Below are 25,001 nucleotides of genomic sequence, written 5' to 3' on the forward strand. Positions count from 1 at the left end.
GACACACTCCCTGCCCACATGGAGCGTAAAAATAATAAGAGGAAGAATTATGGTACTTAAGTGCTTACTTTGTGCCAAGCACTGTTCTAGGCACTGTGGTAGATACAAGTCAATCAGGTTAGACACAGTCCCGGTCCCACATGGGCTCCCACTCTTAATCCCCATTTTACACATGAGGTAACTGAGGCCCAGAGAAGTTAAGTGACTTGCCCAAGGTCACCCAGCAGACCCGTGGCAGAGCCAGAACTAGAACCCAGTTCTCTTTTGGACTCCCAGGCCCATGCTCCATCCACTAAGCCATACTGCTTCTCTGCTACCTTATAGTCTAGAGGGGACATCAAGGATTCCAAGGGTCTCACTGCCGAGGGGCGGCTACCTGTGCACTGAGCCTGATCCTCGGGCCCATCAAGAAGGAACGGGCAGATCTCCTGACTTCAGCTGGAGCTCAGAATGTGATGAGTCGGGCAAGTCCGCATCCACACCCCTCATGCTTCAGTGACCTCAGAGAGGGAGTAATAATAATAATAATAATAATGTCGGTATTTGTTAAGCGCTTACTATGTGCCGAGCACTGTTCTAAGCGCTGGGGGAGATACAGGGGAATCAGGTTGTCCCACGTGAGGCTCACAGTTAATCCCCATTTTACAGATGAGGTAACTGAGGCACAGAGAAGTTAAGTGACTCGCCCACAGTCACACAGCTGACAAGTGGCAGAGCCGGGAGTCGAACTCATGACCTCTGACTCCGAAGCCCAGGCTCTTTTCCACTGAGCCATGAGTACTGAGGGGTCCAGGCCAGCTGCCGGAAAGGAAGGGAACCCCTCTGGCTTTTCTGCCCGGTGACTTGGAGGCAACTTCCCCAAGGTCTAGTGACCGTTTAGGTGTGGGTCGCCCTCGACCTCTCCTTAAGCAGATTTTGGGAGTCTGTGGGGTTTTGTATTTGGCTCAGTCATCTAATCAAGCTGAGAAACAATCAGTCCTCGCACAAGTGTTCAGTGGTGAGAGACATACGGGGGAGGGGAGAGGGAAGAGTAGACAATTCTGGTTTGAGAGTTAGCACCTCAGAAAGACATACAGAATGCCACCGTACCTGACTCGCTCACCCAAAATGCCAGAAACTGGCTCCCATGCCTAGAGGCCTCTTCAGAGTTACAACCTGGGAAAAGTGAAATCAAACCAGGAGAGGAAAGCACCCCAAACTTCTCAGTTCAAAGGTAAAAGTAGGCACGGGTTTCAGTTTACCCCTGTGACCATAGGGGGATCCATGGTTTGGTTTAAGGCTCAGAGAGGAGGTATTTTATAATAAATAACCTGGTGAACAGAGTAATTAAATTTAATCACAGATATGGAGGGTGGGGAGGGCAGGAAGGAAGACGGCGCCAAAGGTGATTAGCTCAGGCCACTAGTTTTGCTCAGATGAACAATTTCCCGCTTCATCACTTCTGGGGGGCAGGAACAGGACTTAATAACAACGATAATAATTTTGCCTCTGCCACCTGTCTGCTGCGTGACCTTGGGCATGTCGCTTCACTTCTCTGTTCCTCAGTTACCTCATCTGTAAAACAGGGATTAAGACTATGAGCCCCATATGAGGCAGGGGCTGTATCCAACCTGATTAGCTTGTATCTACCCCAGAGCTTAGTACTGTGCCTGACACGGAGTAAGCACTTGAATACCAGAAAGAGTAATAATTCTGGTATTTGTTAAGACATCGATCACTGGTATTTATTAAGTGCTTACTCTATACAGAGCACTGTGCTAAGAGCTTGGGAAAGTACAGTACAATAGAGCCAGTCACGATCCCTGTGCACGAAGCCCACGCTCAGTGTGTGCCAAGCACTGTACTAAGCTCTGGGGTAGAGACAAGACAATCGTCCTACCTCTGGCCGTGGACTCTGTATCGCGAGGAGCCTGAAATTATGCTTCTCTAGCCACAGCTCCCTACTGACCTTTGTTTTATTTTGTGTACTGTGTATCTGTCCATGTCTCTTTTGCTATTTTACCTTTTTATTGTTTCATCACTGCCAGTGTGCCTGTCTTCAGTCCTCTCCCCCACCTATAATCATTGTGAGCCCCTCTAGGGACCGGATCTGCATCTAATTCCCATTTGTGTATTCTTTCCCAGCACCTAGTACTGTGCTCTGCACACCATAAACACTTCATAAATACTGTTACTGAATCCCACACAGAGCTCAGAGTCTACGCAGGAGGGAGAACAGGCATGGAAATTGAGGCACTGCTAGGTTAAATGACTCGGCCACGGGCACACGGCAGGCAAATGGCCGATTAGAACCCAGGTCCTCTGACTTCTGGTTCTGTGCTCTTTCCAGTAGGCCTCAAGGAATGTGCTCCAGGCAGTTGTCTCTGCCCTGGACAAGGGAATTAGATACTTCATAGTCGCCTGCCCTCCCCGTGACCCCTGGAAGGCTCTTGGCCCAGCCTCAGGGTTGGGAGAATTCTCAGAGAACAAAATGAGAGGATTTTCTTACTTTCTGCCCTTTCAGGAGGAGTGATCCCCTATGTGCTCCTGCCAGCTGGCCAATCTCATCTGCTTTCCACTGCCCCCCTGGTACCACAATGTGCCTTGCTCTTGGGAGGATGGTGTGTTTGTTTGTTTCCTTAATTAATTTGCCAGTGGATCAGCTCTCCCATAAAAAGCTGCTGTGCCTCCATCTGGAAAGTTCGGTTCTGTTGGTTGCTTTAAAGTATCGTTACTGATTCCCCCCTCCCCAACATCTGTCTCCCGTTTTCTGAGGACCACTGTTCCCTACACACAGCCCCCCACCCACCCAGACACCTTCCAGGCTGTTGTCTTGGGGTTGCAAAATTCTTTTTTCTCTGTCAGGGGCTCTAGGGATTGTCTTTATCTAGATTTTCCCCTCTCCCCTGGAGGAAACACTGAAGTAAGAGGACCAAGCCCCTAGCCACCACCAGTCTCCCCGGCAACGTTCACTTTCCTTTTCTCCGGAGAACAATTTCGTCCTTTTTTTTTTTGTTTTCACATACCTCTTCTGAAAAACATTGTCCAATTTGGGAACAGTAACGCTTTCAGCCAAATGAACTCTAACCAGATAAACCTATGTCAATTGACGATGACAGTGTCGCCCGCCAAGCCAAATCAATAATAAAGCAAAGGATGCTTCCCAGGACATCCTGAAAACCACCTCTCCTCCACGGAGCTCAATAAACAGACCGATTTCTTGCCGTCTGGGAATTAAAAGGGAAAAGTTTTCATTTTTATCTATTACGAGGGCTGCTGGCACATGCCTTGGCCCTTTAGACATATGCAGCCTCATCATTTTACAGCAGACATTTAATTGGGGGGAAATGATTTTCAACATCTGGGGCACACATCTGAGAATTTGGTTCAGGACCACACAGAGCTCAGAGGAAATTAAAATAGAGGCAATTATGTCACTTCCTAGGCTGTTTAGGAAAAAGAAGATAAATAAAAACAGAAGTTTCCGAGGTAATGCAGGCATGGTGAGAGAGAGGGAGGGGGAACGAGAGGGGGGAAAGAGAAGAAGAGGAAGGGGGGAGGAGGGAGAGAAAGAGGCAGCGGCAGATGCATAAACAAATTTATTTAATTACAGATGCATGTAATGTAGAAGAAACTGGCCAACAAAAGTCACTGCTTAACAAACCAAACAATGCTTTGAGGAAAGAGGAAAAATGAAGGCGAAAAAACAGGAAGAAAAAGAAAAAGACACAGAAACAAGTTAGAAGACAATCTTACGTTCTTTGCAGATACCCACGATGGTAGAAAAAATACAGTTAGAATGTGGCTTTCGATGCAAGACTCGGAAAACAGGAGAATAAACAAACCAATAGATAAACGATTACCCGTTCTTGTTTTTTTGGATCACGGCCCAAGGGTTGAAGCACCAAACAGAGCTTATGATTCTTGAATTCCTGAACCTTCTTACTGGTTCTACCACTGACTTCAGCCTTTCTTCAATGGAGAACTGGGTATTTTGCTCTCCCTTGGCACTAATTCAGATTTGAGATTTATTCCGAGGAGCCCCAGCTCTCTAAAAGAGGCCTCTCCTAGGAAATCTTGGCATTTCTTAGAAAGCCAGTCCCCAAGGAGGGGGTGGGAGCCATGACTTGTGTACATTCTAGCCCTCCAAATATTTTCAGCTTTTCAACAGGATGACCTTCATGTTCTAAGTCAACTCCTGCAAAACACAGGGTGGAGGCTCAATGAAAGCAGTCCCCTTGAAAGTCTCCTTGCTGGGCTCTGGAACCACGGGCGGAGAACAGATGAGAGGCAATCTCTCGTGAAGGGTTCAGTGTTCCTGACTCTCTGGAGTGCAGTGGAAGTTCTGGGCTGGGCGTGGAAAACACTCACAACTCCACACTGGAAAGTTGACTTGGATTGACTACAGCAACATCTTTAGTAATTTGCAATACCCTTTTTTTAATTTTTATGGCATTTGTTCATCAATCAGTGGCATTTATTGAGCGCTTACTATGTGCAGAGCACTATGCTAAGTACTTGGGAGAGTACACTACAATAGAATTAGGGAAGTAACATGGACTAGTGGACAGAGCACAGACCCAGGAGTCAGAAGGACTTTGGTTCTAATCCTGGATCTGCCTCTTGTCTGCTGTGTCACCTTGGGCAAGTCACTTACCTTCTCTGTGTCTCAGTTCCCTCATCTATTAAAATGGGAATCCTGCGAGCCCCACATGGGACATGAACTGTGTCCAACCTGATTTGCTTGTTTCTATCCCAGCACTTAGTACAATGCCTGGCACAAAGCAAATGATTAACAATGCTTAAAAATTAGTAGACACATTCCCTGCCGGTAAGGATTGCTTACTATGTGCCAGGAGCTGTAGTAAGCACTGAGACAGATACACGCTAATCAGGTTGGACACAGCCCATGTACCACGTGGGCCCACAGTCTAAACCCCCATTTTACAGATGAGGTAACTGAGGCACAGAGACATTAAATGACTTACCCAAGGTCACATAGCAGACAAGTTGTAGAGCTAAGATAATAATAATAATAGTAATGATGGTATTTGGTAAGCGATTACAATGTGCCAAGCACTCCTCAAAAATTTCCAGTGGTTGCCTATCAACCTTCACATGAAGCAAAAACTCCTCATTATTGGCTTCAAAGTTCTCCAACACCTTGCCCCCTCCTACCTCACCTCCCTCCTCTCCTCCTACAGCCCAGCCCGCACACTCTGCTCCTCTGCCACCGATAACCTCCTCACAGTGCCTTGTTCTCGTCTGTCCTGCCGTCAGCCCACATCCTACCTCTGACCTGGAATGTCCTCCCTCTTCACATCCACCAAACTAACTTTCTTCCCCTCTTCAAAGCGCTACTGAGAGCTCACCTCCTGCAGGAGGCCTTCCCAGACTGAGCTCTCCCTTACCCTCTGCTCCTCCTCCCCTCCCCAATGCCCCTACTCTCTCCCTCTGCTCTACTCCCTTCCCCTCCGCACGGCACTTGTGTATTTCTGTGCATATTTTTTACTCTATTGTATTAATGCTGTGCATTTATCTATGGTTCTATTTAACTATTTTGATGGTATCGATGCCTGTCTACTTGTTTTGTTTTGTGGTCTGTCTCCCCCTTCTAGACTGTGAGACCGTTGTTGGGTAAAAGTTGTCTCTATCTGTTGCCAAATTGTACTTTCCAAGCACTTAAAACGGTGCTCTGCCCACCGTAAGTGCTCAATAAATACAACTGAATGAATGAATGTTCTAAGCGCTGGGGTAGATGCAAGGTAATCAGGTTGCCCCACGTGGGGCTCACAGTCTTAATCCCCATTTTACAGAAGAGGTAACTGAGGCACAGGGAAGTGAAGTGACTTGCCCAAAGTCACCCAGCTGATTAGCGGTGGAGCCAGGATTAGAACCCACGACCTCTGACTCCCAAGCCCCTGCTCTTTCCACCCAGGTCCCCTGTCTCCCAGGCACATGCTCTTTGCAGTGTTTGTAAAAGAACCAGGGGGCCGACATGATAAAAACTTGGCTTTCTGATAGTGTGATTTAAGAACGAGAGAAAGGAAATCCTAGACAATCACTCATTAATTCAATGACACCCAGGAGGTAGGAAGGTACATATCTTAAGACAAACACTGAATTCCACTGTAAAACTCAGATTCAATATCCATTCTCCCACCTACTTAGACTGCGAGTCCCATGTGGGACAGGGACTGTGCCCGACCTGGTTAACTTGTATCTACCCCAGCTCGGAACACTACTTGACACATAGTAAGGGTATAACAAATACCATTAAAAACAAACCAACGGAAAAACACTTTGTGCGCCTCAGGAGAAAACTTTAGATCCTTGAAATTGAAACCGGCATTAAATATGATCCCATCCCTCACTCACTTTGGAAAACATCTTTCTTCTCAAATTATTTTTTAAACAATCTCTTTGTGGTTGGCTATTTATTTCCAATTAATTCTAGAATTGAAAACCTCTTTTTCAGCTCTCCTCTGGCTTACCCTTTAATTAAAATGTTCTGCAAACCTCAAGATAATGGGCTTTTTTTTTAAAAAAAAAAAAAATCTCTCTCCAGACCCTCAAGACTTTCAACTTGGTGGGCTTTAGAAAAATCTTCCATTCACAGTTACCAGTCTTCTTTCTGTTAGAAGGGGAACCATTTCAAGGGATTCATACTAGGGATTTTAATCAGTCAATCATATTTATTGAGCACTTACTGCATGCAGAACATTGTACTACATGCTTGGGAGGGTACGATGTAAGACAGTTGTTAATAATGGTGGCATTTGTTAAGCGCTTACTATGTGCAGAGCACTGTTCTAAGTGCTGGAGTAGATACAGGGTAATCAGGTTGTCCCACATGAGGCTCACAGTCTTAATTCCCATTTTACAGATGATGTAACTGAGGCCCAGAGAAGTTAAGTGATTTGCCCAAAGTCACACAGCTGAGAAGTGGCCCCATGACCTCTGACTCCCAAGCCCGTGCTCCTTCCACTGAGCCACGCTGCTTCTCCATGTTCCCTACCCAAACAGAGCTTTGCATTCCTAAAATTGTTGGTTTTGCGACAGGCCTATGCAGGGATAAATTCATTCATCATCTTGCTGCCCTTTTCTGCTGACAATCACGAGCACTGAAGTGTCCACGGGCTGATGGCAGGATACCCCCCTTGACTTTCCCTTTCCATTCTCATTCTCACCAAGTCCTTGAGCGGCAGCCTGCAGGAGGAGGGGGAGGAGAATCGTTTGCCATTCCCTTTATGGCTAGGTTAGCCCGGAGTGGATCCTTATCCTGTTGGGCTGGTCACTCTGTTGTTTCTTCCTGCGGCGGGAGCAGGAAGGCAGGCCAAGCCCCGTCCCGGGGGCGGATCTGGCTCGCTGAGAGATCCAGCCTGGCTAGGAGCCAGCCACTTCTACCCAGAGCCGGCTCCTATGCGCCCAGCCGGGGACACACTCGACAACCTCCCGGAACAGCGTGCCTGAGAAAGCAGCGGCGTGTGGGAGTGAAGGACCGTATCAGTGGCTAGCGCTGATCCCGGGAGGGGCTACCGTGGGCAGAAGTGGCTGCATATACCTAGTTGTTTGGGTTTTTTTTATGGTGTTTGTCAAAAACTATTCTAAGTGCTGGGATAGATACAAATTCATTCATCATTCATTCCATCATATTCATTGAGTGTTGGCTCTGTGCAGAGCACTGTACTAAGCACTCGGGAGAGTACAATAAAACAGAAAGCAGACACATTCCCCACAACCATCTTACATGCTACGGCAATTCAGGTGGTGAGAATGAGGCCTCACTTCCAGAACACTGCCAGGGAGGTCTGTAACACTTTAGGGCCCGGTGACTAGGTGCGTAATAATAATAATAATACTAATGATAATGGTAATTGTCAAGTGCTTACTATGTGCCAGGCACTGTACTACGTACCAGCGTGGCTTAGTGGCAAGAGCGTGGACTTCGGAATCAGAGGATGTGGGTTCTATTCCTGACTCCACCACTTGTCTGCTGTGTGACCCTGGGCAAGCCGCTTAACTTCTCTGTGCCTCACTGACTTCATCTGTAAAGTGGGGATTAAGACTGAGAGCACCATGTGGGACAATGTGAGTACCTTGCATCTACCCCAGTGCTTAGAACAGTGCTTGGCCATGTTAAATGCTTAATAAATGCCATAATTATCATTATGATTACAAGCAAATCGAGTTGGATACAGTCCCTGTCTCATGTGGGGCTCACAGTCTCAATCGCCATTTGACAGATGAGGTAACTGAGGCATAGAGAAGTGAAGCGATTCGCCCGAGGTCAGACAGCAGAAAAGTGGCGGTGCTGGGATTAGAAGCAGCGTGGCTCAGTGGAAAGAGCCCGGGCTTGGGAGTCCGAGGTCATGGGTTCGAATCCCGGTTCTGCCTCTTGGCAGCTGTGTGACTGCGGGCAAGTCACTTCACTTCTCTGGACCTCAGTGACCTCACCTGGAAAATGGAGATGAAGACTGTGAGCCTCACGTGGGGCAACCTGATGACCCTGTATCTCCCCCAGCGCTTAGAACACTGCTCTGCACCGAGTAAGCGCTTAACAAATACCAACATTATTATTAGAACCCATGACCCTCTGAGTCCCAGGTCCATGCTCTAACCACTAAGCCATGCTGCTTCTCGAATGAGAACTAGGTACGAGCCTTGGGCAGGGCTTAGGGCTCTCCAGATTTTAGAGTCTGACTTCAAGTGGCTCTTGGTTGTCCTGAGAGATTACACTTTTTGATGGGCTTGGCTGGCACTCTCTTCAAACCCAGAATGGAAGGAAGGGTGCATACACCTCTAGAGCTGCTGGGAGGCGTAACCTCTGGTTGGCATTACCACGGGGCAGAATCCCTAGGAGCACAGGAGTAATTTATCACTGCCCTTGCTGTAGACAAGGGATGTGTCTACCAACTCTGTTTTATTGTACTCTCCCAATCAGTACAGTGCTCTGTACACAATCAGAGCTCAATAAATAGGACCGATTAGTTATCCAGGGACTCACCCACCTGTTCAGCAGAGGGGGACTCCAATTAATCAATCAATCAATGGTATTCACTGAGTGCTTCCTGTGTGCAGACCACTGTACTGAGTGCCTGGGAAAGTACAACAGAGCTGGTCGACACGTTCCCTGCCCACAAAGGAGCTTACGGCCCAAAGAGGGAGGCGGACATGAAAATAAACTATGGACATACACGCCGGTGCTCCGGGGCTGCGCAGGGGGTAAATATCAAATGTTTAAAGGGTAGAGATCCAAGACCATTGGTGATGCAAAGGGCATAGGGAAAAGGGGACTTAATCAAGGAAGGCCTCTTGGAAGAGATATGGTTTCACTAAGGTTTTGAAGGTGAGAAGGGTGGTCTGTCCGATATGAAGGGGGAGGGAGTTCCAGGACAGAGGGAGGAGGTGGGCAAGGATTCCATGCACCAGGTGTGCAGACAGCCCCCTTTCCTCCGTGCCCTTGGTTCCAGGGTGGGGCCAGCTGAAGCAGCATGGCCGAGTAAAAAGAGCACAGGTTTGGGCGTCAGAAGACGTGGGTTCTAATCCCAGATCTGCCACATACTTGCTGGGTGTTACCTTGGTGCTTCTCTGTGCCTCAGTTCCCTCATCTACAAAATGGGTATTCAAACCTGGTCTCCCTCCTACTTGGACTCTGAGCCCCCGTGGGACCTGTTTGTCATGTATCTATCCCAGTGTTTAGTACAGTGCTTGGCACATAGTAAGCACTTAACATATGCCACAACCATCATCAATCATCACCCAGTGCGCAAGAAAGGCAGGAGCCCATCACCATGGACTCCCTCCGACGGCAAGGAGCAGTTTTTTTTTTTTTTAATGGTGTTTGTTAGTTTCTTACTATGTGTCAGGCACTTTTCTAAGTTCAGGGGTAGATACTGATCAGGTTGAACACAGACCCTATTCTACTTGGGGCTCACGGTCTTAATCCTAATTTTACAGATGAGGTAACTGAGGCCCGGGTAAGTGAAGCGACTTACCCAAGGTCACGCAGCAGACAAGTGGCAAAATCCGGATTAGAACCCAGGTCCTTCTGACTCCCAGACCTGTGCTCTATCAACTAAACCATGCTGCTTCTCAAAGCAGTTCGGAGGGGAAGGAGGGGCAGTGGCTAAAAAGCAGCCAGTTGTCGCCCAGAGATAGTAGAAGCAGAAGTCCTGTGTTCCTGCCTACATCTTCTGCCTGGCAACCCATGTCCCCCTCTCCCCACCCCCGCACGCACTTAGAATTAACACCTGCGGACAGCGGGGTGACAGCACCACCTCCACAAAGAAACACACCCGCACACACAACCCCACCGAATCTAAGTCACCGATGATGTAATCGGGTTTGTCTCTAACCTGCTCAGGCGTGGCTCTCTCCAGGCCTGCTCTCTGGCTGCAGAGAAGGAGGCTTAAAAATAAAAATGGTTAAAAAAAATCCCTTCAGAAAAGCCTATTAACACTTGGCAGGGCTGAGCAGTAATTACACGGGCAGGACTGACATGCCGGCACTCTGGGCTCCAGTGAGTTATGATCACCCCAGGAGCCAGACCTGCTTCAAGGGGAGGGAGAAGAGAGAGAACGGTTTGTGGCATGAATGCATTTTTACACTGCCATCCCTCCCCTCTTCTGGAGGATGTTGAGGCTTCGTGGATCCTGAAAGGTGAAAATCCATGCTGGAAATGAATAGCCCTTTTGGAGAGAAAAAGGGGTGGGGGAAACCTGAATCTTCCAGCCCTCCCGGAATGGTACACGGTGCAAAAGGAACGTACACCCTCTCTTTTCAGCATCAGAGCTTGCCCACTAGCCCCTCCCCACGGCAGAAAGAAGACGGAGGGGGCAAATTAGAGAAATTGGGACCAGGAAAAGGACTCAGAGATTGGCTGGGAAGGGGAAGCGCAAGACTGACTGCCATCGCCTGCAGTCCAAATGAAAGCCTCAGACTCTGGAATGCCAAGCAGGACGAAAGCAGAACACAGCCATCTCTCCGGGGTCAGAGGCTTTTCCCATATAATCCCTGTCCACCTGCTTTCCTCATCTCTGCCCATTCAAAGAGAGCCTAATTTATATCATTCTCTGGATCCCCTCTCATTCTCTATAATACTCATGGCTCAGTGGAAAGAGCCCGGGCTTGGGGATCAGAGATCGTGGGTTCGAATCCCGGCTCTGCCACTTGCCAGCTGTGTGACTGTGGGCAAGTCACTTCACTTCTCTGTGCCTCGGTTACCTCACCTGTAAAATGGGGATTAAGACTGTGAGCCTCACGTGGGACAACCTGATTACCCTGTATCTATCCCAGCGCTTAGAACGGTGCTCTGCACATAGTAAGCGCTTAACAAATACCCACATTATTATTATTATTAAGGTCTTTTAATCTCCCTTCTTCTCCTCCACTCATCCTCTCCACCTCCCTCTTTCTGCTAGAGGGGAGGGTCAAGCAGAAGAACACTGAGACCAGAAACTAGAAGACCCATATCTATTCTCTATCCTGGCCCATATAAATTCCAACTGGTTTCTTCTCTTTTCTGTCTCTTATAAACCCCGCATCTCAAGGGTACGGACTGATTCCCTCTCACGTCTTCCCATGTCGGCTCTCTAGCATCGCCATGAAAGGTTACATGTGGGGGGGATCTGGGCCACTGGCGAAGCCCAGCAGCTCACCTCTCTAGACTGTAATCTCCTTGTGGTCAGAGATCACGTCTACCAACTTTATTATACTGTACTCTCCCAAGTGTTTAGTACAGGGTACTGCACATAGGAAGGCCTCAATAAATGCCACTGATTGACCCGACGTGATCCAGGCAACAACCCTGCCTCCAGACTTGGGTCAGGACAGCAACCAGCCTTTGAAGGGCTCCTCGGTGATTCTCAAAATGAACATCCCTACAGAAGAGGCTAAAATTCATTCATTCAATCGTATTTACTGAGCGCTTACTATGTGCAAAGCACTGTCCCGAGCACTTGGGAGCATACACTATAACAATAATTACACATTCCCTGCCCACAACGAGCTTACAGTCAAGAGGGGGAGACAGGCAGCAATATATATGAATAAATTTACAGATATGTACATGAGTCTGTGGGACTGGGGATTGGGGGGCATGAATAAAGGGAACAAGTTATGGCGATGCAGAAGGGAGTGGAAGAAGAGGAAAAGGAAACTTAGCGAGGGAAGGCCTCTTGGAGGAGATGTGCCTTCAATAAGGCTTTGAAGGTAGAGGGAGTAATTGTCTTTTGGATTTGAGGAGGGAGGGTGTTCCAGGCTAGAGGGAGGACGTGAGCAAGGAATCAGTGGCGAGACAGATGAGGTAAAAATGCTGCCTTATTTCCCATACCAAAACCTTTGCTCTATTTCCTCTTCATATCCTCACGCCCAGTGATTTACCTCATCCACTTTCAGTAATCTGTGTGTGGCAGGAATATTAAGAATCTCTTAAAATCAAAGTCCTGTATTTTTTAAAATCCTCTTACCTGGCTTTCCCCTTCTGAATTAATTGCTGCTGATAACTTTATTAACTTCCCATCCAGCTCCCTGTGTCCCCAGGGCACAAAATTTCACCAAGTGGAAGAAATCTAATCTTTGGCAGTGAACTCCCTAGACTTAATTTCTGGCAAGAACATCACCACTGGCTTCCTAACGATACAGGCGGGATGGATCCAGAGCAGAACACTACTGATGTAGCTTCATTTAGGAATGCAAGGCATTAGTATTATCAAGTGCCTTCGAGTCATTTCCGATTTATAGCGACTACTGACTTTCCTTTTTATTTTGTGGATAGTGTACCGGTCATTGTCTTTCATGCTGTCATAATGTTTTATTGCTCTCGCTGTGCCTATCTCCAGTAGTCTCCCCAATTTATATTCACATTCATGAGACTTTCAAGGTGCAAAGTCCATGTCTAGTTAGCACCTGTGTACTTTTTCCAAGCACTTAGTATAGTGTTCTGTACACTCTAGGCACTTAATGAATACTATTATTACTATTACCAAGCCACTCTGTGATATCGCTTCTTAATCAATCCTGCTGCGGTTTAAGCTGATCCCACGGCTTTGTTTTTAGCAAGCATCATCTGCCCACCTAGTCACAATCCTCTGCATCCTAACCCTTCACAGACCTAAAGATTGTTAATGCAAGATAAATAGAGCCCTCCTCTACAAAATGCTCCCTTTCCAGGTAGGACAAACTTTTCACTTCTTACTTAATAGCTTCCCTGGGATGAGTTGGCTTGGGTTTTTGACAAGAAGATAAATGGCCCACAACATCAAGTCAACTTTCTGGATGAGAAGGGAAGGGAGGAAGAGGAGGAGGAGTAAAAACCTTGGGGAGCAGGAAAAACTTTACTGATGTCAACGGTAAGCTTAGCTCGACCCCAGAATGGATTCTAGGGAGCTCACCCCATGTCCAATACAAAGAGAGAGCTTAAATCAACATCCTCACTGAGGTATAGGGACACACACACTCATACCATATATCAAATATTACTTTGTTTGTGGACAGTAGCTCCCTCGTCTACTTTTTTCTTTAAAATAAACACAAGGAAACTTATTCCAGCTGCCACAACTCACTTTGAAGAGCAAGTACAATGATGTTAATGGGAAGTGAGACTGTCTTTTCTAAGGCACAGGAAAACAGCTGGATTTATTTCGAAAAGGATTGGGGTGGTTGGAAAGACCTCAGCGAAAACATTATATAAAAAAGTGCCAAGAACATGAGAGAGTGAGAGCGAGGAAGAGAGAGAGAGAGAAAGAAAGAAATTGAGGTGGTTCACATTTCAAACTTGCAAGTAGAGGTGTTATATGTTGCCCCGTACAAGGAATGTTTGTTTACCTACAGATTCTCTTTGCCACTAATTCTTCTATCTTAAATACTTCCATCTTCTCTGACTTATCTATTATTTCTTCAAAGTGAGTGTCCCCCTACTCACTTAGATTCATTCATTTATTCATCCAGTCATATTTATTAACTGTGTGCAGATCACTGTACTAAGTGCTTGGAAAGTACAATTTGGCAACAGATAGAGACAATCTCTACCCAACATTCATTCATTCATTCAATAGTATTTATTGAGCGCTTACTATGTGCAGAGCACTGTACTAAGCGCTTGGGATGAACAAGTCGGCAACAGATAGAGACAGTCCCTGCCGTTTGACGGGCTTACGGTCTAATCGGGGGAGATGGACAGACAAGAACGATGGCACTAAACAGCGTCAAGGGGAAGAACATCTCGTAAAAACCGATGGCAACTAAATAGAATCGAGGCGATATACAATTCATTAACAAAATAAATAGGGTAACGAAAATATATACAGTTGAGCGGACGAGTACAGTGCTGTGGGGATGGGAAGGGAGAGGTGGAGGAGCAGAGGGAAAAGGGGAAAATGAGGCTTTAGCTGCGGAGAGGTAAAGGGGGGATGGCAGAGGGAGTAGAGGGGGAAGAGGAGCTCAGTCTGGGAACGCCTCTTGGAGGAGGTGATTTTTAAGTAAGGTTTTGAAGAGGGAAAGAGAATCAGTTTGGCGGAGGTGAGGAGGGAGGGCGTTCCAGGACCGCGGGAGGACGTGACCCGGGGGTCGACGGCGGGATGGGCGAGACCGAGGGACGGCGAGGAGGTGGGCGGCGGAGGAGCGGAGCGTGCGGGGTGGGCGGTAGAAAGAGAGAAGGGAGGAGAGGTAGGAAGGGGCAAGGTGATGGAGAGCCTTGAAGCCTAGAGTGAGGAGTTTTTGTTTGGAGCGGAGGTCGATAGGCAACCACTGGAGTTGTTTAAGAAGGGGAGTGACAGGCCCAGATCGTTTCTGCGGGAAGATGAGCCGGGCAGCGGAGTGAAGAATAGACCGGAGCGGGGCGAGAGAGGAGGAAGGGAGGTCAGAGAGAAGGCTGACACAGTAGTCTAGCCGGGATATAACGAGAGCCCGTAATAGTAAGGTAGCCGTTTGGGTGGAGAGGAAAGGGCGGATCTTGGCGATATTGATATTTGAGCCAACAACGGGCTCAAAGTCTAGAAGTGGGGAGACAGATAACAAAACAAAACAAGTAGACAGGCATCATTGGACAGGTTCATTTTGTATTCAGAGCAGTGCTTAGAACAGTGCTCAGTACATAGTAAGCCCTCAATGACTACCATTTCTACTTCATATATCTGTCAGGGATACCTTAGTGATTTATGAATAATGAGAGCATCCATCATTTCTTGTTTTGCATGATCACACTGGAAACCCGGACCAGAATAACAATGCCAATATTTACCCAGATTCTATTCCCCCAGGCTCAACATAGCAGCTCTGAAAATGCGATCAAACCAGGCCAAGCCAAGACAGGTTTCTCATCTCTCCTTGTTACTGCTGTGGATGCGGGAGCGTCAAATTCAGAATTCAGTTGCGGGCAGGGAATGTGTCAGTTTATTGTTATATTGTACTCTCCCAAGCACTGAGGACAGTGCTTCGCACATAGTAAACGCTCACTAAATATGACAATTTTTTTTCAATGTCCAAAGCTCACCAGACTTCCTGGGAAGGTTGGGTGACTTTGCAGTGTTCTCCTAATTCTGAGACATTTTGGAAAGTGCTCCTCATGATGGAGATACGGAGTTGGGCGAATTCAGGACAGCAGCACATTTTCCTTATTTCTACTTGGTGAAAGAGAGGGGGAGGAAAAGAGGCTGTCTTTTTTCTCTCCTCATTCTGATTTGAGTCTAAAAATAATTCTTGCTCAACTCTTCCTGATCAGAAAGTCTTCCAAAATATTGGACCCATAAGGAGAACCACCTTGCTGCTAATCCCACAAGATTAAGGGAGTTGAGATTGACTCTGGCATCTTTAACACGAAAAGGCTCGTCACCTGGGGATACTGGGGAGCCAAAGCAGGATAATCCACAGGGAATTTAGACACCTTTAACCATGGGGAGCTCTTGCTCCAACGTGTCCTTCTTCTCACACTGCTCCTCAATCTATCAAGGAATGGTATTTATTGAGCACTTACTATAAGCAGAGCACTAAAGTAAGCACTTGGGAGAGTACAATATAAGACAGATGGTAGACGCTTTCTCTGCCCACGATGAGCTTACAGTCTAGAGGGTGAGTTAACTGCCCCAAACACTGGGACCTAGGAAAACTGTTTGGGACCACCACTCTCCACTTTTGAATACTACATCACAAGGGGAGGTCTCGTTCACCTCAAGCATTCATCTAGGCACTGCAGGAACTGAGTCCTTCATCTTCAGAAACTCACCAAGAAGCCTTGATAGAAAGAATGGTGGAGAAGGACAGGGGAAGAGAAGAGGAGAAGGAGGGACAGGTGCAGGTTTTTTCAATTCTGGTCCTCCATAAAGATTTCCTGCAAAGATGGTATTTCTACGTTTTACGAATCACTTGACTGGGCTTAAAAGCAAGTTGTTCTTTGGAATACAGAGCCCAAGTCTGCAAGGGCCTAACCTTATTCCTTGGGAGTAAGGTTGGCACTTTTAGAAATGCATCAACACCCTTTCAGACCAGTAAGGGACCATTTAGTGCAATTCTGTGTACACCGCTGCAATTCAAATCCTGACGGTGGCCTCAGAAACTTACTGCTCCGCTCAGAACACCTTCCATAGCCCCCCAGTGGGCCAGGGAGACCATGTGTAATTAATCAATCAATCATATTTATTGAGCGCTTACTGTGTGCCGAGCACTTGTACTAAGCACTTGGGAGAGTACAATATAACGAAGTTGATACACGCGTTCGCGGCCCACAAAGCGCTTACATTCTAGAGCGGGTGACAGACGTTAATATAAATTAACCACCTGTGTATTCTTTCCCAGCACTTAGTACAGTGCTCTTTACACAGTACACACTTAATGAAATACGATTACTACTATTCCCACCATGCCCCTCTCAGGGTCGCACCTGGAGAGTTTCCAGTACTCTACCAGTCTCGACTATGGGAGGGAGAGTCAAGCGGAGGCCTGTCCATTCCATTCCTAGCTCGGGCTGTGGCTAGCGAGTGGAAGACCATCTGCTACAAGTCAAAGCTTACCTGTGCTGGGCAGCAGTGGCACGGGAGAGAGTCGAGGGTAGAGACTCGAGTTTTGTATCTACCCCAGTGCTTAGAACAGTGCTTGGCACACAGTAAGTGCTTAACAAATACCATTATTATTATTACTGCGTGGATGGAGGCAATGGTAAACCACTTCTGGATTTTTACCAAGAAAACTCTACAGACACGCTACCAGAACGACTGCTGATGGAGGTGAGGCATTCTGGGAGAGATGTGTCCCTGGTGTCGCTATGGGTCGGAGACGACTCGACGGCATAAGGCAAGACTACCATCACCACCACAAACGGGGAGTAAATTTAGGCCCTGGGTCACTTAGACTCAACTTGGCTCAGTGGAAAGATCCTGGGCTTAGGAGTCAGAGGTCATGGGTTCTAATCCCGGCTCCCCCACCTGTCAGCTATGTGACTTTGGGCAAGTCATTTGATTTCTCTGTGCCTCGGTTACCTCATCTGTAAAATGGGGATTACGACTGTGAGCCTCACATGGGACAACCTGATTACCCTGTATCTACCCCAGCGCTTAGAACAGTGCTCGGCACATAGTAAGCGCTTAACAAATACCAACATTATTATTATTATTATTATTATTACTATTTTAACAAATGGCACTGAATCCACAGGAGACCACAAACAGTGAATTATTATCAACTGGAGGTACTCTCCGCCCAAATCTCACCTGACAGTGGGATTTAAATTCTGCTTGACATTTAACTTCCCTAAAGGATACTTGCTACTGGGATCTTCTCCTAGTCCGGCCCCTGCCCTGGTGCCAGTCAAAGTGAAACCCAAGGTGGGCAAGGTGGAGTTCTGTAGTTCTTCCAGCAGCATGTTGATGTCAGGAATCTGGAAAAGCAGCTCGCTTGTCTTGGGATTGCCTGGCATTTCAAGGGCATCAAGGCTGCTCGATAATTCCCAGCGGGAGCTGGTGACTGTTACAAATTCCCCACAATTTACATCCACCAATCTCACCGTGGGCCAGCAGCGAGTCATTTTTCACGCTGGGTGCTCAGTGGCTGCCGTGTTGCTTTGTTTTAATGAAATGGCTTCTCAAGTGCGCACACTAAATAACGTGATTTGTTTCTCCCGACGCGGAAGTTTTCTATCTCTAGGGCAGGTGGAGAGGAAGCGATCTAAGGAAGGGAGGAGTGTTCAGGTTGTCTCCAGACTCATTCCCCAGCTCAGAGTTTAAGAACCGTCTGTTGCTGCTGGATTGTTAAATCTGCACCCACATATTGAAGCGGGACCCGAAATGTTGTGGTCTGGAGAGTGCGGGGTACTACATCAGCTACAGATAGGAAGCAATTATCTGGAGAAAACAAATGTCTGCTTCTTGAGGGTGTTCAATTAGTCAGAGGAAGGATGAAGCTGTCTCCAATGGCTGCCCTAACCCTCTTGGGTTCTCCAGCAGCGCACTCCAGGGACAGTCCCCAGCACTCCCGCCACAAGGATCGGGGAGAAAGGCATAGGCAGGATGGAGACTAGTCTTAGAATCACTGGCGACTAAGGAAAAAGTATGGTGGTCTCAGTCATAACCCCCTAAGGGACCCCTCGCTCACGTCCTGCCTCTGGCCTGGAACACCCTCCGACGGACCGTCGTTCTCTCTGCCTTCAAAGCTTTATTAAAAGCACGCCTCCGCCAAGAGGTCTTCTCCAACTAAGCCCTCATTTCTTCTTCTCCCTCTTCCTTCTGTGCCACCCTTGCTCTTGGATTTGCATTCTTTATTCACCCCTCCTGCAGCCCCACAGCACTTACGTGCATTTCCATATTTATTTTTCTTCACGTCTGTCTGCCCCCTCCAGACTTCAGCTCCCTGTGGGCAGGGAACCTATCTACCAACTCGGTAATAATGTACTCTTCCAAATGTTTAGTGCAGTGCTCAGCACTCAGTAAACGCTCAATCAATACTATAGATTGATTGATTAAAGCTGCTCTTTTTGACCCAGCGATTGCAACTGAGGCAGGCCTGAAATCTGTCCCTCCTTGACCCCCTCGACTTCAAGCCTGAAAGGGCCAGGTGAAACCACGTCTGCAGTCTCCCAAACATGTAGAACAGTGCTCTGCACATAGTAAGCACTGAATAAATACCACTGATTGATTGATTACAGTCCTGGAACGGAGAGGTGGTGACCCAACTCCCAGACAGCTCAGCCTACCGCAGGAAAGAAGGGAAGCCACTGTGGTTTCACGGACACCAAACAGCCCAGTCCTACATTACCCAGATGTTGGTTTTCAGAGATTCAAAGGATCATGCTTTCCGAGAGAAAGAGTTCACGAGACAATTCCAAGAAGCGAATTCTACTTGGAAAACCAGGTGAGGCATTGGGACAGAGGCTTCCGTTTAGGTCCGGTAGAAAACAGGCACCCATCGGCTCGGAGTCTCATAATTTGGAAAACTCTTAAATAACGTTTTAGAAGGCCAAAGTGGGTGGCGATCGTTCAGCCTGGAAAGGAAAGGCAAAAGATCGATTTCATAATGATCTTCAGTGACTCTGAAGGGCTGTTAGACAGAGAATTGTGAAGGGCTGTTCTCCTGGTCCTCTGAGAAAGATCGAGAGGAAATCGCAGCAGGCGTAGGTGCCGGAAGGATTTAGGGCAGACGTGAGGAAGTACTTCCTGTCAAAGAGGGTGAAAATACCATGGGGGCAAAAGCTCCCTGAAGAAATCTGTGAGACTTTTCTTTCCAGAGATATTTAAGAACCAGGCAGCACCTATCTGCCCATGCTGAGTTAGACGCAATTGTGCCTGGGGTCCGTATCAGTGGAGATAACCTCTAGATGACCTCTGGAGATCTCTTCTGGCCAGTGGGATATCTGCAGATGTCAGTTCACAAAGGAAAAAAAGAGTCCTTCTTGGTAGGGCTAGTGGGTGGGAGGGGAGGGGATGGGATTTCAATGATGGAAAAAAGGTTTCAGAGGAGCCCAGTTCCAGCGTCTGGTACAGGACACGCAAACCTTAGCTGGGTATGTCAGGCCCTGTTCGTTGGGTGGGCCGGAATATGGCGGGTGTACATCTCTAGATCTCAGTGTCTCTCTCAGCAGCCATACTGAGGTGCTCTCCCTTCCTCTGCACAGCCCTATCCCCAGGGCCCCTCACTCCTGCACCAGAGCCAGAGCTAGCAGTTTCTCCTGACAAAGAGCTCTGCATGATCTCATCCTGTCGTCCTCTTGTCTGGCCCCAGCTTGGCCTCTTGACAAAAAAAAAAAAAAAAAAGAGGGAGAGAGAAAGAGAGAGAGAAAGGAAGGGGGGAGAGAGACAGGAAGGAGAGAGGGAGTGAGAGAGAGAGGGAGTGAGAGAAAGAGGGAGAGAGAGGATGATAGGGAGAAAGAGAGGGGGAGAGAGAAAGAAGGGGGGGTGGGGAGAGAGAGAAAAAGGGAGAGAGAGACGGGGGTGACTTAAGATGCCTAATGGAACAGTGGAAACTCCTGTCTCCTGGTGAAAGCAAGACCTTGAAATCCTCGGCAAATGGCTCCGGGAAGTATTTAACCAGTATTCTGCCAACTCCATCTGAATATCCGCTTCAAGACGAGGTGAATTCAAATCACCTGTGGGAATTCTTGGTGTCACCACTCTCCTCTTCACCCATTCCCTTCCTGCCAGCCCTGTCTAGAGGGAGGCTTGGGACAAACAGAAAGGAAGGAGGGTACCGAATGCCTGCTCCCCTGGAGTCGAGGGCGGCAGATTCTGACTGGGCCTGGGTTGTGGACCAATACACGGGCGTTATTGCCCCAGAACCAAGTGAGTTCTATCTTGGATCTTTACTTGCAGAATTGCTTCTACACAACCATCACAGCTGGGCAGCTTCTATATACGGGGAGGGAGGGGTGAGGAAGGAGAAATCATGCATTCACTAATTTTTCAGGAAAGGAGCAGGTAGCCCGAGTGGATACGAGGGCAGAGTCTGAGACATGAGAATAAGAACAATAATAATTATAACGATAATAACAATGGTATTTGTAAAGTACTTCCGTGCTAAGCGCTTTACTAAGCACTGGGGTAGATACAAGATAATCAGGCTAGACAGAGTTCCTGCCCCAGATGGGACATACAGTCTAAGGGGAACGGAGAACATGAATTCATTTCCCATTTTACAGATGAGGAAACTGAGGCCCCGAGAACTGAAGTGACTTGCCCAAGGTCACCTAACAGGTAAGTGGAGGAGTCAGAACTCAGATCCTCTGATTCCCAGGCCGGTACTCTTTCCACTAGGTCATGCTTCATGGGGGTAAAACATGGCAAGTGACCATTTTGCCAACTAGTTTTATGCAAACCTGGCTCCAGAGGGACTTGGAGCTTCTGGGAAGCCTCTCTCCATGGCAGCAGTGCCTGAGGGAGGTGGCTGGAATAAACAGACTCCAGGGAGCAGGCCCGGCAGGAATCAAGACGACCTGCACAGTCTAGTGGAAAGTACCCGGGCCTGGGAGACAGAGGACCTGCGTTCTAATCCCGGCTCCGCCACTTGTCTGCTGTGTGACCTAGGCAAAGTCACTTATTTCTCTGGGCCTCTGTTCCTTTAGAGAAGCAGCGTGGCTCAGTGGAAAGAGCCCGGGCTTTGGAGTCAGAGGTCATGAGTTCAAATCCCGGCTCTGCCACTCGCCAGCTGTGTGACTGTGGGCAAGTCGCTTCACCTCTCTGTGCCTCAGTGACCTCATCTGTAAAATGGGGATGAAGACTGTGAGCCCCAAGTGGGACGACCTGATTCCCCTGTGTCTACCCCAGCGCTTAGAACAGTGCTCTGCACATAGTAAGCGCTTAACAAATACCATCATTATTATTCCTTTACTGTAAAATGGGGGTTCGTTCAATACCTATTCTCCCTCCTACTTAAACACTGAGCACCATGTGGGACAGGAACTGGGTCCAACCTGCTTATCTTGTATCCATGCAAATGCTTAGTACGGTGCTTGACTCACATTGAGTGCTTACCGGATACGACAGTTATTAGTACTAAGAATAAAGAGAGAGAGATCCAGAGAGAAATATGCCCTAGTGGAACTAGCACAAGTCTTGGAGTGAGAGGACCTGGGTTCTAATCCCAGCTCATTCAGTTGTCTGCTGGGAGACCTTAAGCAAGTCACTTAACTTTTCTGTGCTCCAAGTTACCTCATCTGTTAAATGAGGATTAAGACTGTGAGCCTTTTGTGGGACAGGGACTATGTCCAACCTGATTAATAATAATGATAATAATAATAATAATGTTTTATTTGTTAAGTGCTTACTATGTGCCGAGCACTAAGTGCTGGGGGAGATACTGGGTAATCAGGTTGTCCCATGTGAGGCTCACAGTCTTAATCCCCATTTTACAGATAAGGTAACTGAGGCACCGAGAAGTTAAGTGACTCACCCAAAGTCACACAGCTGACAGGTGGTGGAGCCGGGATTAGAACCCATGACCTCTGACTCCTAAAATCGTGCTCTTTCCCCTGAGCTGCTTCTCTTACTATCTTGTATATTGTATATCCGATATTATCTGATTATCTTGTATCTACCTCAGTTCATAGTACGTTGCCTGACACAAAGTGCTTAACAAATACCATTCCAAAAAAGAAAAAAAAGAAGCAGGTGTAGGAACTTCCTACCTCTCCTCCCTTCTCTCTTTCTACCGCCCACCCCGCACGCTCCGCTCCTCTGCCGCCCACCTCCTCGCCGTCCCTCGGTCTCGCCTATCCCGCCGTCGACCCCTGGGTCACGTCCTCCCGCGGTCCCGGAACGCCCTCCCTCCTCACCTCCGCCAAACTGATTCTCTTTCCCTCTTCAAAACCTTACTTAAAAATCACCTCCTCCAAGAGGCGTTCCCAGACTGAGCTCCTCTTCCCCCTCTACTCCCTCTGCCATCCCCCCTTTACCTCTCCGCAGCTAAAGCCTCATTTTCCCCTTTTCCCTCTGCTCCTCCACCTCTCCCTTCCCATCCCCACAGCACCGTACTCGTCCGCTCAACTGTATATATTTTCGTTACCCTATTTATTTTGTTAATGAATTGTACATCGCCTCGATTCTATTTAGTTGCCATTGTTTTTACGAGATGTTCTTCCCCTTGACGCTGTTTAGTGCCATTGTTCTTGTCCGTCCGTCTCCCCCGATCAGACCGTAAGCCCGTCAAACGGCAGGGACTGTCTCTATCTGTTGCCGACTTGTTCATCCCAAGCGCTTAGTACAGTGCTCTGCACATAGTAAGCGCTCAATAAATACTATTGAATGAATGAACTTCCAAGTGAGTATGTAACAGAGAAATCTCGAATGCAGGCTGGACTTAGATTTAGCCCCTTGCTTTCCCCCCAGTCCCGGCCCTGCTCCGGTCCTTTCTAAAACAATCAAATGGAACAGCTTTGTTAGGGCAGTTCATCCAAGTCAAACAAACCCAAACTTTGCATAGCCTCCCTCTCCAATGCCAAAAGAGAAGCTGGGCTCCCTAACACGCCAGAGCAGGGGAAGTCCCTGTGCTCGGGCTTGTCCCGAGGCCCGGGGAGCAGGAGAAGTTCCGGGGTCTGATAACGGAAGGGATGGGGAAAGGGGAGCAGGGGACCTGGAAGCCTGAGGCAATCAATCAAACAATCAATGCTATTTATTGAGTGCTTAATCTGTACCCAGCACTCTACTAAGGATCTGGGAGAGTACAATATAACAGAGGTGGTAGACCTTACAACAGTGCTTGGCACAAAGTAAGCGCTTAACAAATACCAACATCACGATTATTAGACAAGGTCCCTGTCCACCAGGAGCTTACAGCCTAGAGGTGGAGGCAGACATTAAAATGAATTACGGATATGCACGTAAGTACTGCAGGGTTGAGGGTGGGGTGAATATCAAATGCATAAAAGGTATAGATCCAAGTGCTAGGGCGACTAGATGAGAAAAGGAGTATGGGAAAGAGGGTTTAATTGGGGAAGACCTCTTGGAGGAGATGTGATTCTAATAAGGCTTTGAAGGTGGGGAGAACAGTGGTCTGTCGTAGACGAAGAGGGAGGGAGGTCCAGAACAGAGGAGGGAGGGGGAAAGATAGATGAAATCGAAGTAGGATGGGTTGGTTGGTATTAGAAGAGTGAAGTGTGTGGACTGGGTTCATTCATTCATTCAATAGTATTTATTGAGCGCTTACTGTGTGCAGAACACTGTACTAAGCATTTGGAATGTACAAATCGGTAACAAATAGAGACAGTCCCTGCCCTCTGACGGGCTTACGGTCTAATCGGGGGAGACTGGGTTGTGGCAGGAAACCGGCAAGAAAAAGTAGGAGGGGGAGAGCTGATTGAGAGACAATGGTAAGGAGTTTCTGTTTGATGCACAGGTGGACTGGCAACCACTGGAGTTTCTCGAGGAGTGAGAAGGTGCATACCGAACAATTTTTTAAAAAATGATCCGGGCACGAGAGTGAAGTATGGTCTGGAGTGGGGAGAGGCAAGAGGCTGGGAGGTCAGGGAGGAGGCTAATGCAGTAGTCAAGGAGCCTGGCTCAAGGAGTCTGGGAGCGGGTGATTTTCCGGAATCACCCAGATATGAGAGATGGGTCCGCCAAAGAGGAACTCTTCAACTCAAACAACAAAAGAACCGTGAGGATGAGAGATTTCATATTTCCTCAGACGGACGGGGGAGACGCTCCCGGGAGAGGGAAAGGACGGTGGTTTCATCGTTATGTAAGACAAGGACGTCTAAAGGAGAACACTCCTTCCCTGACTCTGGAGGAACGCAGAAGACACAATTAGTGAGGAGGAGGCTCGGGAGTCTCCGAGCAATAATAATCATTATCTAGTTGGATTTGTAATCAAGACTGACGTGGAAAACAATGGAGGGAAAATGAAGGACGAGGAATCTCAAAAGCAAGTTGGGGAAGAAGGAAGGTGGAGGGGAGGGAAAGAAAAGATCAAGTGGAAGGCCAACCAGGAACAGGAATGTGAGGGAAAGAATGGGTCCAAAGTAAATGCCCAAAGGCCTGCCGAAGAGTAAATAAACCATGCGAGGGATTGTTAGGAACACCACACTGGGCACCTCCAGAAGTTGCCCA

At 47.8% G+C, this 25,001-nt stretch overlaps 1 protein-coding gene and 1 non-coding gene across 7 annotated transcripts in view; one reads left to right on the forward strand and one right to left on the reverse strand.

Moving 5' to 3' along the window:
• ZMIZ1 (zinc finger MIZ-type containing 1) overlaps window positions 1-25,001 on the reverse strand; it is a 485,263-nt gene that overhangs the window by 145,319 nt on the left and 314,943 nt on the right. The gene's annotated exons all lie outside the window — the stretch shown is intronic.
• LOC114810572 lies at window positions 16,838-16,975 on the forward strand. The gene has a single exon (XR_003758268.1). It is a non-coding gene; the product is annotated as a small nucleolar RNA SNORA7 (small nucleolar RNA).

This window comes from Ornithorhynchus anatinus, chromosome 3 (assembly GCF_004115215.2).
Source record: "Ornithorhynchus anatinus isolate Pmale09 chromosome 3, mOrnAna1.pri.v4, whole genome shotgun sequence".
NCBI classification, from domain to species: Eukaryota; Metazoa; Chordata; class Mammalia; order Monotremata; family Ornithorhynchidae; genus Ornithorhynchus; species Ornithorhynchus anatinus.